This window comes from Clinocottus analis, unplaced genomic scaffold (assembly GCF_023055335.1).
Source record: "Clinocottus analis isolate CAN_PGR_092001 unplaced genomic scaffold, fCliAna1.0.p SCAF_18, whole genome shotgun sequence".
NCBI lineage: Eukaryota > Metazoa > Chordata > Actinopteri > Perciformes > Cottidae > Clinocottus > Clinocottus analis.
Genome location: NW_027175909.1, coordinates 14,622,570 through 14,641,149, shown reverse-complemented (window position 1 = coordinate 14,641,149; position 18,580 = coordinate 14,622,570). Strand labels below are relative to the sequence as shown.

General features: G+C 42.8%; 1 protein-coding gene across 4 annotated transcripts in view; it reads right to left on the bottom strand.

Annotated features, from left to right (window-relative positions):
- The window catches only part of LOC137788648 (RNA-binding Raly-like protein), an 85,523-nt gene extending 67,766 nt beyond the window's left edge, over positions 1-17,757 (bottom strand). Inside the window, exon 1 of one of the 4 annotated variants that reach the window (XM_068581612.1) lies at positions 16,603-17,757. The gene's annotated coding sequence lies outside the window, so the exon portion shown is untranslated. Of the gene's footprint in view, positions 1-16,261; positions 16,413-16,602 lie in introns of those variants that run through there. The other 3 variants (XM_068581606.1, XM_068581608.1, XM_068581607.1) reach the window with 3 other exon arrangements.
- Positions 17,758-18,580: the final 823 nt, after the last annotated feature.

Here is an 18,580-nt window from a genome sequence, read left to right as displayed (position 1 = left end):
GGTCAAATAAAGAAAAGAAACTTATTTCGACATAAAGGCCAAATAAAACATGTATTTAATTTAATTAATTTTAATATTTAAGACTGAGAAGTTGATCTGTAAGTATCAGGAAGGCAGGGCCATTCCCAGAAAACCCTCGGGCCCGTTTCTGGACCCGCTCCGGGCTGTTTCACACTGCCCTGCAGTAAAATGACTAAAATGTCTATTTAGTTTCCAACACACCACTCAAACAAACGTAATGACCCTCCAGTTGATCTGAATTATTCCTTCAGAGTGCACTCCAGCCTTAAAACCCTCTATGTTTAAAGGGTTTTTCAGCAAATTGTCTTTATGACCACATCTTAGTGGAATTGGTCACAAAAGAAAAATCGGAGAAGAATCACTCTTTCAACCTTTCTCCCAACGGTCTCATTTGCATTACTTCTGTTTCACTTCACTGCTTTTCACCGCCAGAAGAAACTTGTCCTACACTTCCCCGAACATGTCAGGACATTGGGATTTATTTTTGGAACTAATACATAGTAAGTTGTTTGATAAGCCTTTCTCCTCCTCCTCATCATCCTCTGCATAGTTAATGAACTGTGTGACACTTTGGGGAACACACTTCTTCACTTATACCAGAGGCAGTTAGCTTAGCTTAGCACAGACACTGGAACCAAGAGGATAAAGCTCGCCTGGTTTCGTCCAAAACATATAAACATCTAACTACTTTTGGCCTTCTGCCTTTTGGACTGAGCCCGGCTAGCTGTTAGCTAAGCTAACCGTCTGCTAGCATAGAGTGCTGCAGTACTAAAACCTAGAAATGGTGAATGGTTGAATATTTGTTATTTGTTAGATGCCTGAAATGCAGTCTGTGGTTAACACAAGCTAACGATACTTTAACGTTTTTGTTCTACAACATAAAATCCATCAGTAAATAGCTTTGAGGCTAACGCGCCTTCACACAGCCTCCTTGTGTTTTTACTCTCGCTCATGCAACCGTGGTGTGGTTCATTTATAGCCTAAAGTTAGCTTGTTTAAAGATCATCTTGCTGAATAAAACGTTTTAGCGTCGTAATCCTTCATCATCTGCTGTATTCCTATTTCAAATTGGCTCTTTGTCAAAGGAAATCAGAGCGATGCTAACAGTTAGCCTACAGAAATACATCAACCCTGCAGCGCTACATTAGCTTCAAATTTGTACAAACATGAGAGGGGCACATTCTCGTTACTCAAGAATAATGTATTTCCTAAAAATATCCTTTATTGTAAAGCTATAGTGAGCCAAGCTGCAGCGCATGCTAACAGACCTAATCTGAAAACACTTTTCAGTTACTTAAAGTATTACATTCATCTGGACGAATGATGTAACTAGCTTTTACAGAGCCAGGCACACATTTACATATACGTGTGTGTGTGTGTGTGTGTGTGTGTGTGTCAATCAAGCTTCTCTTTAATAAGAGCTCTGAAGAAGACACTTTAAGAGATACTACATGTACTGCAGCCAGCGCTAACACAGTCCTCAGGGTCACACTTTCTTCTCAAAAGCAACAGCTTTCCATCGGCTGCCAGCGTGGAGGAATCCTGCCGGGCCTCTGAATTGAAATTGATTTAAACAAGTCAGTCAGTGTCGTTGGGTTTGAAGCTTCTTTTTTTGTGTGTTGCTACTGCACTAACAGGCTTTAGTCAGTGCAAGTATTATTAAAATGACCTCCACTTCCTCCCACTCATGCACTTTATTCCAAGTGGCTGGACGGGGACACGTGTGAGTCAGAATTCATCAGATGCTCCCGATAGCAGCAGAAGGACAGCAACACAACTATGGTAACACACCAGGCCCCGCTGTGTGTGTGTATATATATATATACTTTTACTGTTACTGTACATTGCTTTACTTTACACAGACTCAAATCATTTTGTACATTTGTGTTAGCCTACTGTATTTTTGAACTTGTCTTGTTATTTGCTGGACCAGAAATCATAAGCGGTTCGCTCGTTTCTTACAATAAACTTTACGATAGGATGCATATCGGCAAAAATAATAATCTTCATGAAGTGGAAAGTGCGCAAAAAGTCCTGGCTGCTTCGTGGTTGTTGTGGTTTGTTCCTCTTTTCTGCTTTACGTACAAAGCCTGTCTTTTTTACATACTGACATTAGAAGCCATTGCTTCAGACTTACAATTACAATCATACTATTAATCCTCATTTTCACAAACATATATTGGTTATCTGATTCTCATTTGGTTACAGACAAAAACTGCGCTTGAATATGCATGAAAGAGTCAAGAAAGATTTTAGAGGGAGAAAGACTCTCATTATTACACCCATGTGTTCTTTGAATATTAATTTTGCGCAGCATCACCTTCAGCATTCCCTCCCTTCCTGCTTTTAACTCCCCTCACAACACTTTTGGCTTTAACAGCGTCTCGAGCCTCGTTTGAATCCTCCAACACCTCACCGCTCTCCTCTTCGCCACCGGAGGCTAACAATCTCACTTGAAGGCCGATGTTGCCAAATCTGTGTGTCAAAATCAAAGAGCGGCGTCTCCACAGAGAAGGAGGGGGAGAAAGATGAGACAGGCTGAAACCAGACAGTGAGCGACGCAGAGAGTGAGCCACACAAAAAAAGACGACACTCCGGCTTCTTGTGCGCTTGCATTGAATTGGGTTAAATTGCTGCTTTGCCCATCTGCAGCAGCAGCGGGTGACGCTGGGATTTAAACACAAAACAAAGGCAGAGAAATAAAGCCCAAAGGCATTTGTTCCCATTTCTGTAAGAACTAACTTTTTGGATTTCACAGTAAACATGCTGTATTGCGATATTATGGGCTGCGTGAAGTGATTAATTGCTTCAGCTCACCAACAAGTACCCTCCATATGTTCCCGTTCCTACACTTCTATTATACGGCTCTAATAAATGCATTGTGTCGAACGCCGTTAAACACTTTGGATTTCAGTTGTGATAAAGCAATTATTGTTTGTCCCTCCAGTGCATAATTTGAAGCTAAAATAAACCTAAACCCGGCAGGTCAATCCCTTTCAACTGTTTTCCGTTGTTTACCGCCGACAGCATGGTGTTACTGGATGTGAGTCTTATCTGTGAATGTGCCCGAATCGGAGCTAACGCAGAGGAAGCGGTTTGCCAATAGATAAAGAGGGCGAGAGGGACAGACGGATAAATAATCGGCCCTGCAAAGATCTGTCAGTGGAATGTAATTACTGGATGAATGGACAATGCACCTGTCTTCCTGGAGGCCTCTGGTGGGGTCTCTGGTGGATGGAGGGACGGGCGGCGCTGTGGGAAGGTGGAGAAGTGAGAATGGGAGGTAATGTGTAGGGAAAGAGGTGAAAGGATCCAAGAGCAAACGAGCACCGAGGGAATGTTTCACAACACGGTCTCACGAGGGCGAAATGTAACATCGTGACACAAAGAAATATTTGTATTAAGATGTATAGCGTCAGTGTGTGAGGCCGGGACACTGCATTACTCTCATTAAATAGTTTTATACTGTCATCCACACTCATATGTACACGTTTATCTGCAAACAACATGATAATAAATTCATTATAATGTACCGCTATGAATCAAATAATGCAATTTGCATTTGTACACTAAAGAGTTTGTCCAAACTGAAGTTGCTTTTGTGCTATATCACATGATTTTACTCTGAAAATAATAGTAATTTGTATTTTTTTTTAATTTACTGATCCAAAGTTCTGTCAGCTGCTCATGTAAAAATCATGTGTTCATATTTGTTTACATCCTCAGTGCATGCTTTCTGTATGCGCAGTGAAAATGAAGAAGATAACCATGCTCTTATTTTGAAATCCGGTCAAAAGAAGTCAGAAGAAAAAATATGAATTTAGCTTTTCACAAACCCAAAGCTTCACTGTTTGTTTGACAATGTAAGATGTGTTTCTCTTTGGATTGAAAACTCATAATTTCCCTTTATTTGTCACCTTTATTGTCTCACTTCGGATTTAGCCAATACTGTTATCATCGTATGAAACTCGGTATCGGGTGTTAGCCGTGAGCCTCGGCTCTATTTGTTTCTGTGTGTGTCTGAACACGATGACCCAGGTGGTTGTGATTTCTCTTGAGTGGTTTGTTTTGTATCAGAGATGTGAAAGAGTACTTGACTTTCATCTCAGACTATATAGCACACTGAACAGTGCCACTGAGATGCTTCCTGAATCCATACACACTGTTCACCTTAACTCGACTGTGACCCCGTACGGCTTGAAAATGAACAACGGCCGAGGTTCAAGTTGAACATACGCTCTCATGCTGCGTTCACACCGAGAGCAAAGCGAATGTTAGCGCTGCGTTACTCGCCGGACTATTGGTGGTTATTTGCGTCATTCACGGCGGAGAGGAGGAGTGGCTTCTCTCCATGGAAGCTGTTATAAATAACACCATTTACCATGGAATAAACTAACTTTTTGTTTAATTACTTTACATTAAGCTGATGGGTTGTTTTTTTTTGCAACGCTTTACTTGTGTGAGTTTATTTGCTCGACTACGTGAGGTTAAAAAAACGAGCTGCTCAGCCCAGATAGCTAGCGAGCTAACTCACCATATTTGCTGTTTATATTGCTTCTAATTGGGATGAAGAAAACATGTTTTTCACGCAAAATTGTTTAATTGTGTTAAATTAAAGCCCCAAAAATACAGCGGGTCTCACAGACCCACAACACCTGCTGAGTAACAAAAAAAAATTAACACCGTACGAGGTTTCATTTGCATCATTCGCTTAATTTGTGCCGGAAAGGGGGCGTGGCTTATCTCTGTGGCGGATGTCCGTAAAAACAGTGGCCATTTCCGCCATCCGCCGTGAAAATAACCACTATTTCTGCTTTATACTTCTTGTGGAAATTCCACAAATAAAAATATCTAAATATTATTTAAATTTTTAAAAAAAGAATTATTTTTTTTTGAGAAAAAAATAAAAACTTTCTGTTTCGGCCACGCCCCCCACTTCCGGTTAAGCCCCGCCCCCGCCCCAAATTGCACCAAAAATCTTAGGGCTGAAATTATTATTATTTTTTAATAATATAAATAATATTTAAATATTTTCGAACCCCCTTTCTCCTTCACCCCCAAAACGTACCAGTTATATACTACTTCTGTCTTTCAGTATGTTTCCATCTGATTGTTGCCTCACACGTTTACGTCCTATACCGCTTTCATTCTTATAATCAAGAATTAATTGGAAACTGAAATTGCTTCTCAAATTGTTTCAACTTGCATCGACTGACCTAATTAGTTCAATGATTACGCTCGCTGGGAAGAGATCCCTGCCTAAATGATGTGACTAATTTGAATGAATATTTCAAACCCATGTCTGCAATTAATGGCATTTACATATGTAATGTGTCGGCTTGATTACTTAATTATGTTTGTACTCCCTTCTGATGCTGCTGACAGGTGTCTTTTAGAGTATAGCGGAATAAGAGGAGACTTCAGCAGATGTCTTCGCTCATTCATCTCGTGCGACGGTTGCAGGGCAAACACACTGCGGCTCCTCCTGCATTACAGAGGTGTGCAGCTCCTGTGGCTTTACGTCTTCTCCTGACACATATATTCACTGTCATCCTCTGACATCTCAGAAAACTGACACAAATTGAGTTTTACTCGCAGTTGGAAAAAAAACCCGGAAATAATATAACCAACACATCTCTCATCTGACTGGATTATCTGGTCGCACATCTGGAAAACGTTTCATACCAAGTCCCTGAGAGATATTGCTATAGCTAGCAACTGCTTAGCTTAGCATGAAGACACTGCACCTGCCAAGATAGTCCTGCACAAAACCGCCATGAATTATTGTTTTCATATTTCAGGTATGGTCCGAAGAAACAATTAAGAAATACCGTGTTTGAATATATGAGCTTTAAATTCTCCCATTCCTGGCGTTTTTGTTCCCCTTTAGCGTCCGTTTAGTTTCCACTTGTTACATACGCAGTGTCTTTTAGAAATAAACTTCCATCTTGACAGGAAGTAAGATTTAGACGACTGAACCACTAAGTCAGGTTTATGTTGAGTGGACTGAGCAACGACAACGATGCCAATGTTTGCTTTTAGATCTGAGGGACACGAACAGCCGTCTCCTGGACGAAGGTCCTGTGTAATAATGACACCGGGAGGTTTTCATTGGACAGTTGAAACCCCGCTGCAGCGGTAGCAGACGCCGAGGAGCACGGACCAACCGTCAGGATTTGATGAGTTTAGAGGAAGAACGTGTCGTGATAATTGGATTTCTTTCTCTTCTTTTTCGACCTTTTGGAACGAACCAGACGAGCTGTCTTTGCGCTAAGCTAAGCTAAGCTAACCAGCTGCTGACTCGCGCGATGCACTTCAGCATCCATGCCTCTTAAAAATGTCATTTACCGACAACTATAAATATACACAACATGATACGGTTTACAAAAAGCACACACAACACATCACATCATGAGCAAATATTAATTAAAGCATTTGGCAAATTGCAAAAAAATTGTTGATACCAAACACGTTGGTGAAATCAATGGATAAATCCGGTCCAACCGGTGCGTTTGCCCTACAGATATTACTTTTCTTGTCTGTGTTTATGAATGCAGCGGCTCCAAACCCTGTGGATATTGGTCACAAGAAATCCCATCGGCTGTCGTGAGATGATTGACAGGAAATGTGTCACACAGGTTGACAACCGCTGCGCTAAGCTAAGCTAAGCTAACCAGCTGCTGACTCGCGCGATGCACTTCAGCATCCATGCCTCTTAAAAATGTCATTTACCGACAACTATAAATATACACAACATGATACGGTTTACAAAAAGCACACACAACACATCACATCATGAGCAAATATTAATTAAAGCATTTGGCAAATTGCAAAAAAATTGTTGATACCAAACACGTTGGTGAAATCAATGGATAAATCCGGTCCAACCGGTGCGTTTGCCCAACAGATATTACTTTTCTTGTCTGTGTTTATGAATGCAGCGGCTCCAAACCCTGTGGATATTGGTCACAAGAAATCCCATCGGCTGTCGTGAGATGATTGACAGGAAATGTGTCACACAGGTTGACAACCGCTGCTTCATGGGATGTGTGACACAGGCTGAAAAACTCTTGAGTATAAAAAGAAAAAGTGCTGCTCTGGCTAGCGACGTGTCCGGGAGCTGCAATGTAGCGTGAACATTAGCTAGCATCATTTGGAGAAACACACTTCTATTAGGAGGCAGTGTAATTCATGAGTGAGTCAAATCGATACCCTCTAAAACAGCCAGACCCGGCTACTTAAACGATGTCGGGGTTGCTGAGTAATAGAGGGAAGATTATTATTTTTTTCCGCCAGAATATGAGGGGAAAGATTCAAAGCGTGTCTCTGCACAGCGTTGCGTTCAGGCTCGCGATGTTTATCAGGGAAAAGTAGATGGGAACCGAAGTAACGGGCTGTAATAGCCGCCGGTGTCTGCGAGAACACACGGCAATGAGCTCCGTGATTTCCTCTGATGTCCAAACCTGGAAGGAAAAATCAATTTGAAGAATGAAGCCTTATTTACACACTTTCACCTGATTGACTGTGGCTCACTGCAAGATGTCAACAGGCTATTAATGTTGCAGGAGAAGATTGCCTTTTGAGGCTAAGTGGGGAATTAAATGATGGGACTTCTATTTTTACACACAAACACACTAGTGAGTAGGCCTACATTGTAGTGAGGCAGATGTTTTATGCTTCTTTTTGTATTTTTTAAAGCTCACATTTAGCTCAGAGGGTCTCCGTGGCCCTGCAGAGTGTAATCAGACCGACATTTGCCATTTTTAGTCTCGATCCAGGCGAGCGTGCAAACCCCGTTTGGGACGAATAATCCGCACGCACACAAAACACACAATCGGGATTATCGCGTGAGAGGGTTCACTTGTGTGTGTGTCTCAAAACGGATCAACCAGGAGCGAGAGAAGACCGCAACGAAGCCTTACCTTCTCCCCGGCTAGCCAAACTTCTGCGGGAAGAAGCGACTTCCGCAAAGGCAGAAGACGCGCGCCGTGTTCAGCTGAGGATTCGCTGTCAGAGTTTAAATGTTGAGTGAAAATATTCTACGCCGTCACCAGCAGTCACTCGCTACCCCCTGAGTGATCCGTTTGTTGAGAGAGAAACATGAAAAGGTTTGCTAGGTGGACATGTTTGGTTGTTTTTTCGCCCTCGGGGATACACAAACTCAAGAGCTAGCGAGCTAGCTAGCCCGCGCTCCTCGAGTGCACCTGAGCTTTCCCAGTGGCAGACGCTGAAAATTGAGGTCATGATCCTCGTGAGTATGCGAGTCAAGATGCCTCTGTGCTGAAATATCTTTCATCTTTTTCCTCTTTCTGGGAACGTCTGCTTGAAATATGTACTGTGGATGTTGCTAAACACATAGACTTTCTCCCTATTACTGAAAACCCGACATTTTTTCCTTCTTTTGTGAATTTGCAGCTCTTTTTTGCACAATTCACAGTTAAAATTGGTTTGTATTGATTCTTTTGTCAGCATCTTCTGTATGATGTGGATTCAATACTGCAGCTATCATACATAATATATCTGTATTAATATCTATATACTGTATATTATATAATTCACAATGTTGAAGTTATTACAAAAAGGGTGCAACTGAGTGCACTCGGGAGTTTCTGTATGCAAATGAGAGAAGTTCATTAGAGGGAAAAAAAAGAAAAAGTCAACCTCTGTTTTTGTCATTATTGATTATTCTGTGTGGAATATAATATGTTTAATGCATGTTTTATTAAATATATAACAATACAATGTGTGAAGGCGGAGGGGGTCCGACTACTTTCCTTTTAGTTTAATGTAAAAATCACGGGATAATCAGTTTGAATCACCATTAAAAACACTCCTGTCACCACCTCGGTAAATATGTCAAGGTTTGGTTTAAGGGGCCGGTCGTCCTACAGAAAAAGGACTAATTGAAACTTAGCATTGAAATCCCGGCTGTCTCTTTAACGTCGGCAGTAACCAGCGAGCGCTCTGCGTGCAGACACAGAAAATCAACATTACATCATTTAATTTCCTGCACCCTTTGGCAGCATTTTGCATAAAGTGACCACAGACTGTCCAGCCTGCTGAACGTTATTGTGTGTGCGGTCGTGTTGCGACTCTATTTACACGTTCAAACTGCAAAGTTTTTAAAAAACCTCTGACTCCCTGTTTGAAACTGCCGTACCAACACAGATAATGAGCGATGGGCCTCGGGGCTGACGGGTAAAAGACCTCCACAGCTAAACAACCGGACTGAAAGAGGCGAACATATACAAACAACACAGCCGGGGCGAAAAATGTATCATGATGTGGTCATTTTGTGGTCATTTTGTGTCTCTTTGCCATCCGTTTGCGTGTCCTTTTGGTTGTTTTGTCTCTCTTTATGGCAGTTCAGTGTCTTTGAACTCGTTTTGTGGTCGTTTTTGAATCTCTTTACGGTTCTTTTTTGGCGTCTCTATTCGGTTTGTGTCTTCATATCGTCACCTCACGTCTCGTTGTAGTTGCTTTGTTTCTCGTTGTGGTGGTTTTGCGTCTTGTGTCACTTAAGTGTCTCTTTGTGGTTGTTTTGCATCTCGTTTGTATTTTTTTTGGTCTCCACGATTATTTGTGGTTGCTTTGCTTCTTTTTGTAGTCATTCTGCGAGTCTTTATGCTCTTTTTTTGTCTCTTTGCAGTTGTTTCTTGTCTCTTTTGATTGACTCTCCAACACTAATTGTGAACACTAACTTAAATCAGGGCTCTGGTCCGGTGAACAGGGGTCTATGACGTCATGGGGTCCGGTTGCTCTGTTCAGTAGTCCGTCCTCGCTCATGAAAACGGCATCCACGCTGTCAATACGCTCGCAAACATGGCCGTCAGTGCAGCAGCACGGTGTACCTTCACTGTCTGTTGAGACTCAACCGGTCGCAAGCAGGTGAGAGACAGCTGAGGCCGGCGGGGGCGACCGCGAGAACAGCTGATCCCTGCAGAACCCGCCTGGAGCTGACCCAGATGAGGACGCGCCACTGTAATCGGGGTCCCGGAGGTAATCCGGGCGGGACATTATCTGCTCCGCTGCTTCTCTGCAGCATCTGGAGGGATCTGCCACCTGCTCTGGAAAGGCCTCACGCCGCTCCTCTGCCTCTTTTTTTTTTTTTTTTTTTTAATCTCATGTTTGTCTGTTTACTCCTCTCTCCGTGACTCAGCAAACACTTCACAGCCACTTAGACACATCAGATACGCTCCCGAGAAGCCTCCAGCTCATTGGCGTCATGGTCTCCGACTGCTGTGTTTTGAGGCCTAGAGCGCTGCGTTTTGGCGGTCGCCATTTTGTTTTTTTTGCAACCCACAAGAGGGCGGAGCTAAGTACAACCAAACGCTAAATAAGACATTTTTAGACGACTAAAACACACTGTGAAAGAGTTTAAGTTCTAAAAATAAAAAAAACACAGACGACTGTCAGACCTGACAACGATAGCGACCTGTCAATCACAACGTAGCCCCGCCCCAAAAGCATCCGCTTTATGTTCTGTTCATGACCATAATGTACTAAATGAACGTCATGCTGTATTAAATAAGACTCAAAACTAGAGATCGAGATCATAAACTCTTGTTTACAATGTTTACTGAGGTAATAAATCCATCGAGGAGTCGCCCCCCGCTGGACGATACAAAGAATGCAGGTTGAAGACGCTTCCTCGTTGGTTTCACGCTTCAGAGCCGGAGGTTTATCGCCCGCTCCTCGCCGAAGCCACTGTGTCCTCGGAGAATACGTTACCATGAAATGATTCAGACAAATATGCTTCGCTCGACTACTTATCTTGTAGCAAACACAAAAATGATGCCCCTAATTAAATGTCCTTCATGCATGATGTTTCTACACTTATTATATTCATGGCCGGGTCATTTCTAAATTGCCGGCGCTGCTCGCCTCTGCATCTCAATGTTAAGTTAATTAAGTGTGCCTTTGGCAACCAACAAGGGTTTTTAAAGCCTTTTATGTCCAATAGAAGTTTTAAATTATCTGAATTGACCTGAAGACCAGCTCCATGTTGTTTTTTTTAATGTTTTATCTTTTTTTTTAATTGTCTTGTGAATGCAGTTTTTGTCTCTTTGTGCTCTTTTACGATTATTTGCTCAGCTATGTTCTATTTTTTGTGCTTTTTTTGTTTGTTAGTTGTTGTTTCTTTACCCTCACGGGAATCAGGCAACTATGGGGATGTTTTCTTTCCACTGGAATTTAAATAAAATACATTTCTGAAAAAAAAATAGTATAAAAAATGCAATCTTGCTTTCGAAGGTTGATTTGCCTCCATTTGTTTTTCTCGTCTCTCATCTGACAATTTGTATGTATGTGTGAGTTTGTGTATGTTTTATATTCATAATGTTTCGCCGAGCAACATTTCTGCCGCAACATTTCAGCCACATTTCCATAATTCTATATATATACCCGAGCTGAGACTTTCTATTATTTTCCAGAGAAGACAGACACAAGCAAGAAAATTGGCGAGTCATCTTTAGTGCGCTCATCTTCCCGCCTGAGGGTTAAACTTTAATGACGACGCTCCGCCGACGGATGTGAGGAACAATAATATGCCAAAAAAAGTAAAGTGCGATGAAACAAACTTGTGTACAAACAGTGAGATTCACCATTTTCTCAAAGGGAAAAGTCATGATGCGAATTTAGATTTATTCCTGCCTGAGAAGAAAACAAAATACGCAGCGACGCCGAACCTACATGTAATCTTAAAATCCCACATGATGCTGCTGCTGCGTGATGAACAGTGTGATTAGGAAATCCTATTGAACGCGATGAGAAAACCCTGAAACAGGTCGGGGAGCATCGATATCTTAAGCAGTGAAACAGCATTAACGCTGCTTCCTTTACTGGAGCGTTTCACTGTGAAGGGGTGAAAGCATCTGTGTGAGTTTAGGTCACACTCCTTATCATGGAGCATAAGTCCCTCAAAAACTAGAAAAAAAGTCATTCCTGTGAGCGCTTGATGAGGAAAAAGGGGCGGGATTGCAGCTTTAATCGGCCATTTTGAAACTGTGTTTAAACTGTGTTTAGATTGCTTTTTAAACTGTGTTTGAACTGCTCTGAATTACTCCTTTTACACCCGCAAACTTGTTTTCTGAATCCTAATCAAAGGTAAACGTCGTCCGTGTGTCTTCCAGCGTCCCCGAAATGTCTTCTTTCACGTCTCATCCGGGGCCGACTGTATGACATGAAGCTAAAACTTTACAATCGGGCCTCGTCGTGTCGGCGCTAACGGCTCGTTTAGGAGCCATAACTCAAGCGGTTCCCATAATAGACACCGGGAAGTCGTTCAGCCTGACCCTTTTCTTCAGATGTGGGTTTAATTACCCGCAATATGAGTGTAAGATCCCCCACTTATCAAATGAACTGCTCAGGAAAGGGACAGTGAAGTACTTTGCAGACTGAGTCATGCCAGACGCGGGGAGAAGAGAGTGAAACATGACGTGTGAAACTCCAGCTCGTTTATATATCTGTAAGATGAAAGAAGTCCTCAATTGATACAAATGTAGTTTATGCTAATTTGTAGAAGCGATGACTCATTTGTTCGGGGGTTTTTGCCACTTATTTCAACCCTTTCCGTGTCTTTTGTCCGTCTCTTCTGGTTGTTTTTAATAAAAGAAACACAGAGCATCCTCACGTCGCGTCTTTGTAATTCATAGTCTTGTGTGAAGGAGCCGCTGAAGATCACATCTCACCTCCTTTGATACTTTGAAACTCCGCCCACGGGCCCGTCTGCTTTCTTCCAGAAGCTTTTAGTGATGCTTTTGCTTCTATTAATTTACCTACCTTCTCTTATTTACGTTTTTATTTGATCATCCCTGTGTTTTATGCATTTTTGTTGCTCTTTGAAGAGCACTTTGGTCAACGTTTGTGGGTTTAAAATGCGCTCTGTAATTACATGTGATTTGATTTGACTTTTCTCGTAGAATCGCAAAAAAACAACATTAACCAGCAGGCCTCTGCATCAAGGAGGCGTAATGTGAGCTATATATACATAGAGTGCATTAATAATGCAGCATTAGTTATTCTTCATGCATTTACTTTGCTTGTTCCAATATTAGTGGAAGAAAATAACATTCGAAATTGATTTAAATGTGTAAAAATGCCGCAAGAAAAAGCAGTTTTCTGTTTCGTTTCTTTTCATTTTTCGTTCGGTGTTTGATTGAAGAACCTTTTCCTCCGCTCTTCAAAAACCAAAACTACTCTCCTAGTTATGAGTTATATATGAGAAATGGATTGAGGAATCCAGAAATTGTGAGACCTTCACTGTTAAGTGGAAAGAGAAGAAGAAAAAAGAAGAAGTATGATTGACTTTGCAGCTACCAGACATTCGATTGATGTTGGCCATAAAAGAGCATTTATGATGAAACTTTGAACTACCTTTGTGTAAATATGAAACAAGGAGGCCAATAAAGCCACTAAAGCGCCACGGCGGCTTCTTACGTAACTTCTTTCAGACTCCCGTCCAACATCTCACAGATTATCTGTAAAAAATACACTAGAAAGGGAACATTTGCAGAGTTTTAACGTCGTCTCGGTCTATCTGAGGTTCAGATACAGACGGAAAAAATGCCTTCGATGTTCCCGGATGTCGTCCGGTGACGTCGTTGGAGGAAAGAAGGAACTACAGGGAGCTACTTCCGCCTCGGCGGACCTTCAGGAAGCGGCCGAGAGGAAACACCGACTGCCGGCGTCTTTGCTCAAATCACTCGGCCGACGGGCGCGAGATCTGCTGGCTTGAACGTCGACGTCACGACACATTTAAATGTTTTCCACCTCGCTGGGACAAAGGTTTGCTACTCTAATGGTCTTCCTCCAAGGAAAGAGAGAGAGAGTCGTCACGGCGGAGGGAAAGAACAGCGTCATAATGTCCCATCTTACTCTGGATATTAAGCATTTTCCTCAAAAAACTTTATAGACTTACTGAGTGTTGGAACAGTGACGGGACTAATTGCGATGTTTTTAAGTTTTTTACGTTTTTGTTGAGTTTCTTTATGTTTCTGTCGAGTTTGAATAAATCGTGTTTCACGTTAAGTCAACACGGCAGTTTGAGCTTCGGCGAAAAGAGAGAAAAATGAACTATTTATTCCGTTCAGGTGTAAAAATTGGTTGACTTTTCCGACATAGCTGAATGCACACTAGCACACGCAGACACAGCAATCACTACAGGAGCACAAGCTGGGGAGTTTCATTCCTCTAGTGCACTACATTTACCATCAGCACTGATTGGGCGTTGGTGAAAATTGACCCTTTAAAACGAAACACTTTTCTCCGTGTTCTCCGTCGCTGCATCGGCGACGTGTTGATTGTTAAGTATGTAAACTGGCTGAAGCGAAACTGGTTGCAAATACAACAGAAGATGCAGCGGCTGGTCTATCCGACAGCCCATAATAGTAACACCGCACGTGTACGCGTGACGCACAGCACATGAATTACGCCTCCTTTTGTCCAATTCTGTCACGCCGAAAGTTAAAGTGTCGTTCCTCTGACATCCAGACCGACAACGCGTGCAGCTGTTCATCCAGTCCGAGTTAAGGACATGCTCAGTGTCTGCGATTTGCTCTTTCAGGATGTTTTATTCATGAAGAGAGAGGCCGTGGAAATACATCCATTCACCAGCGATGGTATTTCTCTGTGAGTCTCCCGTGCGGGTCTGGCTCGGCCTAGATAACAGGAAACCTGCCTGGAGGAGAGACTCGACACCGCAGGACGTGGTACAAGCCATCACAAAGCTTCGCAGGAGACGCGTCCGGGAGCGGCAGAAAACAGCTCCCGAACGAGGGAAGCGGAGACACGTCGAGGTGTCGCGACGCGGAAAGGCGACGATGGGGATGGAAAACGCTGCTTTTGAGACGGAGAAACGCGTCATGCCGTCAGCGGGAGGTCGTGCTTCCTCCTGCAGAGATAAACAAGAGGACGGGTGTGATGGAAGAAGGATGGAGTCGCAACGAGATGCTGCGGTTTGAGGGTGAACCTAAAGGCCGTGAGAATGAACGTCACAGGGACTTGAATGCGTTTCATTATTGACGGCTGGATCAGTTTTAAGCTGTTTTTTTAGGGGGGAAATGAAAGACTGCAGCAGAAACAAACTGTTGGATGGATTTGTTTCCCCTCCTTCTCCTCTCGCTAACTAACGCTGACAAATTCCCACCTTGAGCCTGTTTAATGGCGGCTCTGATACGACCAAACAGGACCAGGACGACGCACAAAAACGTATTAAAAACAGGTGAAACCCCCCCACTGGCTCTTCCTCTTCCTCTTCCTCCGCTTTATGAGCTGCACACATTTGACAGGTGACAGGTTGGGGAAAGAAAAAAGAAAATCAATACGTGATAACAGCGTTTCAACACATGATGAAAAGCTTTCTTTTAATTGCTGCGGACACTTTTCCTTATTAAAAGTTGATCCTGCTGCTTTCTGCGTTCAGTATTCGTCATCGCGCCACATTAAACTGGACTGACTCTGATCTGAAATGTCAGCTTGTTTAATGACTCTGAGACTTAACGGCCTTTACGCAGACTTAATGGCCCCGCGCTCACATATTTTATCGACCCACAACATCACATACGGATCAAAATGAAGCGAAACCAGGAGATGTTACGCAAGATGAAAGTCTTAAGCACTTAAAACATAAGCAGAGATTTAGATTATCCTGGAAGAGTCCAGAAGAAGTCAGGTGAGGTTTGTGGTGCGTTATGATCTCCTGCGAACTTAGAGGAGGTTCACTCCCCATGAATATAAACACATTGCAACACAATGCAACACAATGCAACCCCCGCGTGGCCTTTTCCCCTTAAGACCGCACGACAACTGTTTACTCATGTTTGTGTTCCCTGCAGCACGCCATTAATCTGAAGTTAAACCTGCCTCTTGGAGGATTAATTCACCCTAAGTCCTCTTCTAGTCCTGTCAGTGGCTCTATTCACCTCCTGCAGCAACGAAACAACAACAAAACATCAAGTTTTGACAAATCCAAGGAGCGTTTTATGAATCTAAAGGCCCTCAAAAGCCGATTGGAGTTCGTCCAGCGGTAAGGAGAGCGAGTGGAGCGTTGATGCTTCTTGACATGCAAACTGTGGCTTTCCTCATGTGTTCATCGTGGTCGCCTATAGCCGCTCAGAGCCGGCTGCAGCCGAGGGAATTGTTATTTCTGCCCCTGCGAGTGGTCGTAGGGGTGGAGTTGAGATACTTTATGGGTTCAGTGGGTTCAGTGCATCCTCTCCTGGACCTGCGTGGAGCTACTTACATTTTCACTCCTCAGCTGCGACGGCTTTGAAGATTGTTGAGCTCAAAAACAAAAAGGACACATTGTGCACAATCGACCCGCGTGTGAGATTTCCAATCCTCGTTCTTGAATTGTTGATTGCATCACATGCTTCTTTTTAAAAAAATATATATATATATATATGAATGGCATAAGGGACAGATCAGGTAACCTTCAGATAACATTGATAAAGCATGGTATGGTCTAATGAGCTATCTGGCCAGCCTCACAAAATAACACGTCAGCCACAGGTGAATATGTCTGTCACCTTGTTCTTTATTGTAAATACAGAAACGTGTCACTTATCCACTCGTGTTATGTACCTGCAGAGGAGGAAATGTCTGTTCATCTTCTCGTTGGTACAGAAAACAAAAAACGCATTGAACTCCCCCAAGAATCAAAACTCCCCTCGTCCACCCAGCATCATCTAGTGAAAAAGCGATAACATCCAAAAATACTTTGACACTGCCACCAGCAAAAGTATAATGAAATCGGGTGAAAAAAAAAGAGAAGAAACACAAAAAAAACAACAAACCTGCGAGCTCGGCTGCAAGAAAAGTATCACGTTAAAACGTCACCGGGCTTTAAAAAATGACTCCGTTTTTTTTTTGTGTGTGTTTTTGTTCTAAAGAAAAGTAAAAGCAAAGGTTTGCTCGGTGAGGTTCACCGACACATCAAAATCACAAAACTCGAAGGCAACAAACAACACTGCAAAATGCAAACCAAAGCATAGCAACAGCAAAAGTCGACAGAAACGTAAAAAATGGAGAAAAAAAAGGTTTCAAAACCAGCAATAGACTGTTTGAAAAATCTCAAATACCGACAAAAGCTGCTTGGTTTCGACCCCCGAAACAAAACTGCAAGCAAGTCAAGGCTCTCGAGACCGACACCGCACCGATTACCCTCTTCAGAATAAACTGCATGCTAAAAACTTGAAGCCTGCGTGTGAAAAACGCTCCAAACCATCACGTCAACGCTCAATTCAAACACCAGCAAAAGGAGGAAAAATAAAAAAAAGGGGGGAGCAATTCAAAAGACAAAAAATGCTTACAAAAAAGCCATTGAAAATGTACTCACCGAGCGGGAGTAAAATGTTGCAATAAAAATGTGATATGGCTCAAAATACAGTATGGCGGTGCGAGCCGTAATGCTGTGCCTTTTTTCTCGAGATCTCTGCCTCCAGTTCTGTCACGTGACTCATTCAGCCCCGACTTCCAGCAATGAGAGAGCAGTGTTGAACAGCTGATGCTGAATGCTCTCCTAACGGCTGGGCTCGCTTCCGAAAAGTAAAAAGAGGTAGTCCTTATCGTCCCACAGTTATGACTGAGCTGCTTGTGTGTTTTGCTCTTGCCTTTTTCTTTTTCTTTCTTTCTTTTCTTTCTTTCCTTTCTTGTTTTTTTTTTTTTTTTTTTTTTTTAAAGATGCAGAGCTTCACTGGGTGTCAGCGCCGCGCAGGTGGAGATCCGGACATGCTTTTTTCACTTCACGCGGTATCCAAGCGCGAGCCAGACTGCGCCGCATGTGTCTGCTCCTCTCCGGAGGAATGGAGGAGGAGGAGGAGGAGGAAGAGGAGGAGGAGGAGTTGTTTTTTTTTTACAGTGGGGCTATGTCAACGTGTGCAGGACCAACACACGCCGGCATCACGATGCTCGTGGCGGTTTGATCTGACTGACGATGACGAGCGAGCGGCGGCGCTGTCCGTGGTGCTGAAACCCGGATGCGACGCTTTGAGGGACACGCAAAGAAAAGTAGAGAGCTGGTGTCATGAAGGTCTGTCCGTGGTGCTGAAACACAATGCGACGCCCCGAGGAACACGCAAATAAAAGTGTCAAACTATTCATATCAATGAACCATTGGAAGCAATGAATGCGTGTCCATAACATATTCCAACAGGGCGGCAGATTGTTGTAACGTGAAATCAAGTATACTGAAAAAGTGAATGCATGATGAAAGTCTATCTTCCCTTGATGCATTGCATGAAGAAAATGGAGGACAGGCTCTTTTATTAAAGGGTTGTGGTGGTGAAACTGTTGTGTCAACAATCCCAATCACCTAAATAACCATAAAATATTGTGGAAATCACTTCTTAGTGAAGTTAAATGAAGATATGGAGTTGTACTGTAATATCACAGTCCAGTTCATGGAGGATCATGGAAGTCAAACCATGCGTTAACCACTCTACATATATGTATTTTAAAATCGGATATGCTAATCCTAGCTTCTGCAAAGCGGTGAGCATGTAAAGGGAAATTTAGTGAGTGATTGATTTTAAACACACACACACACACACTGTGGACGCCG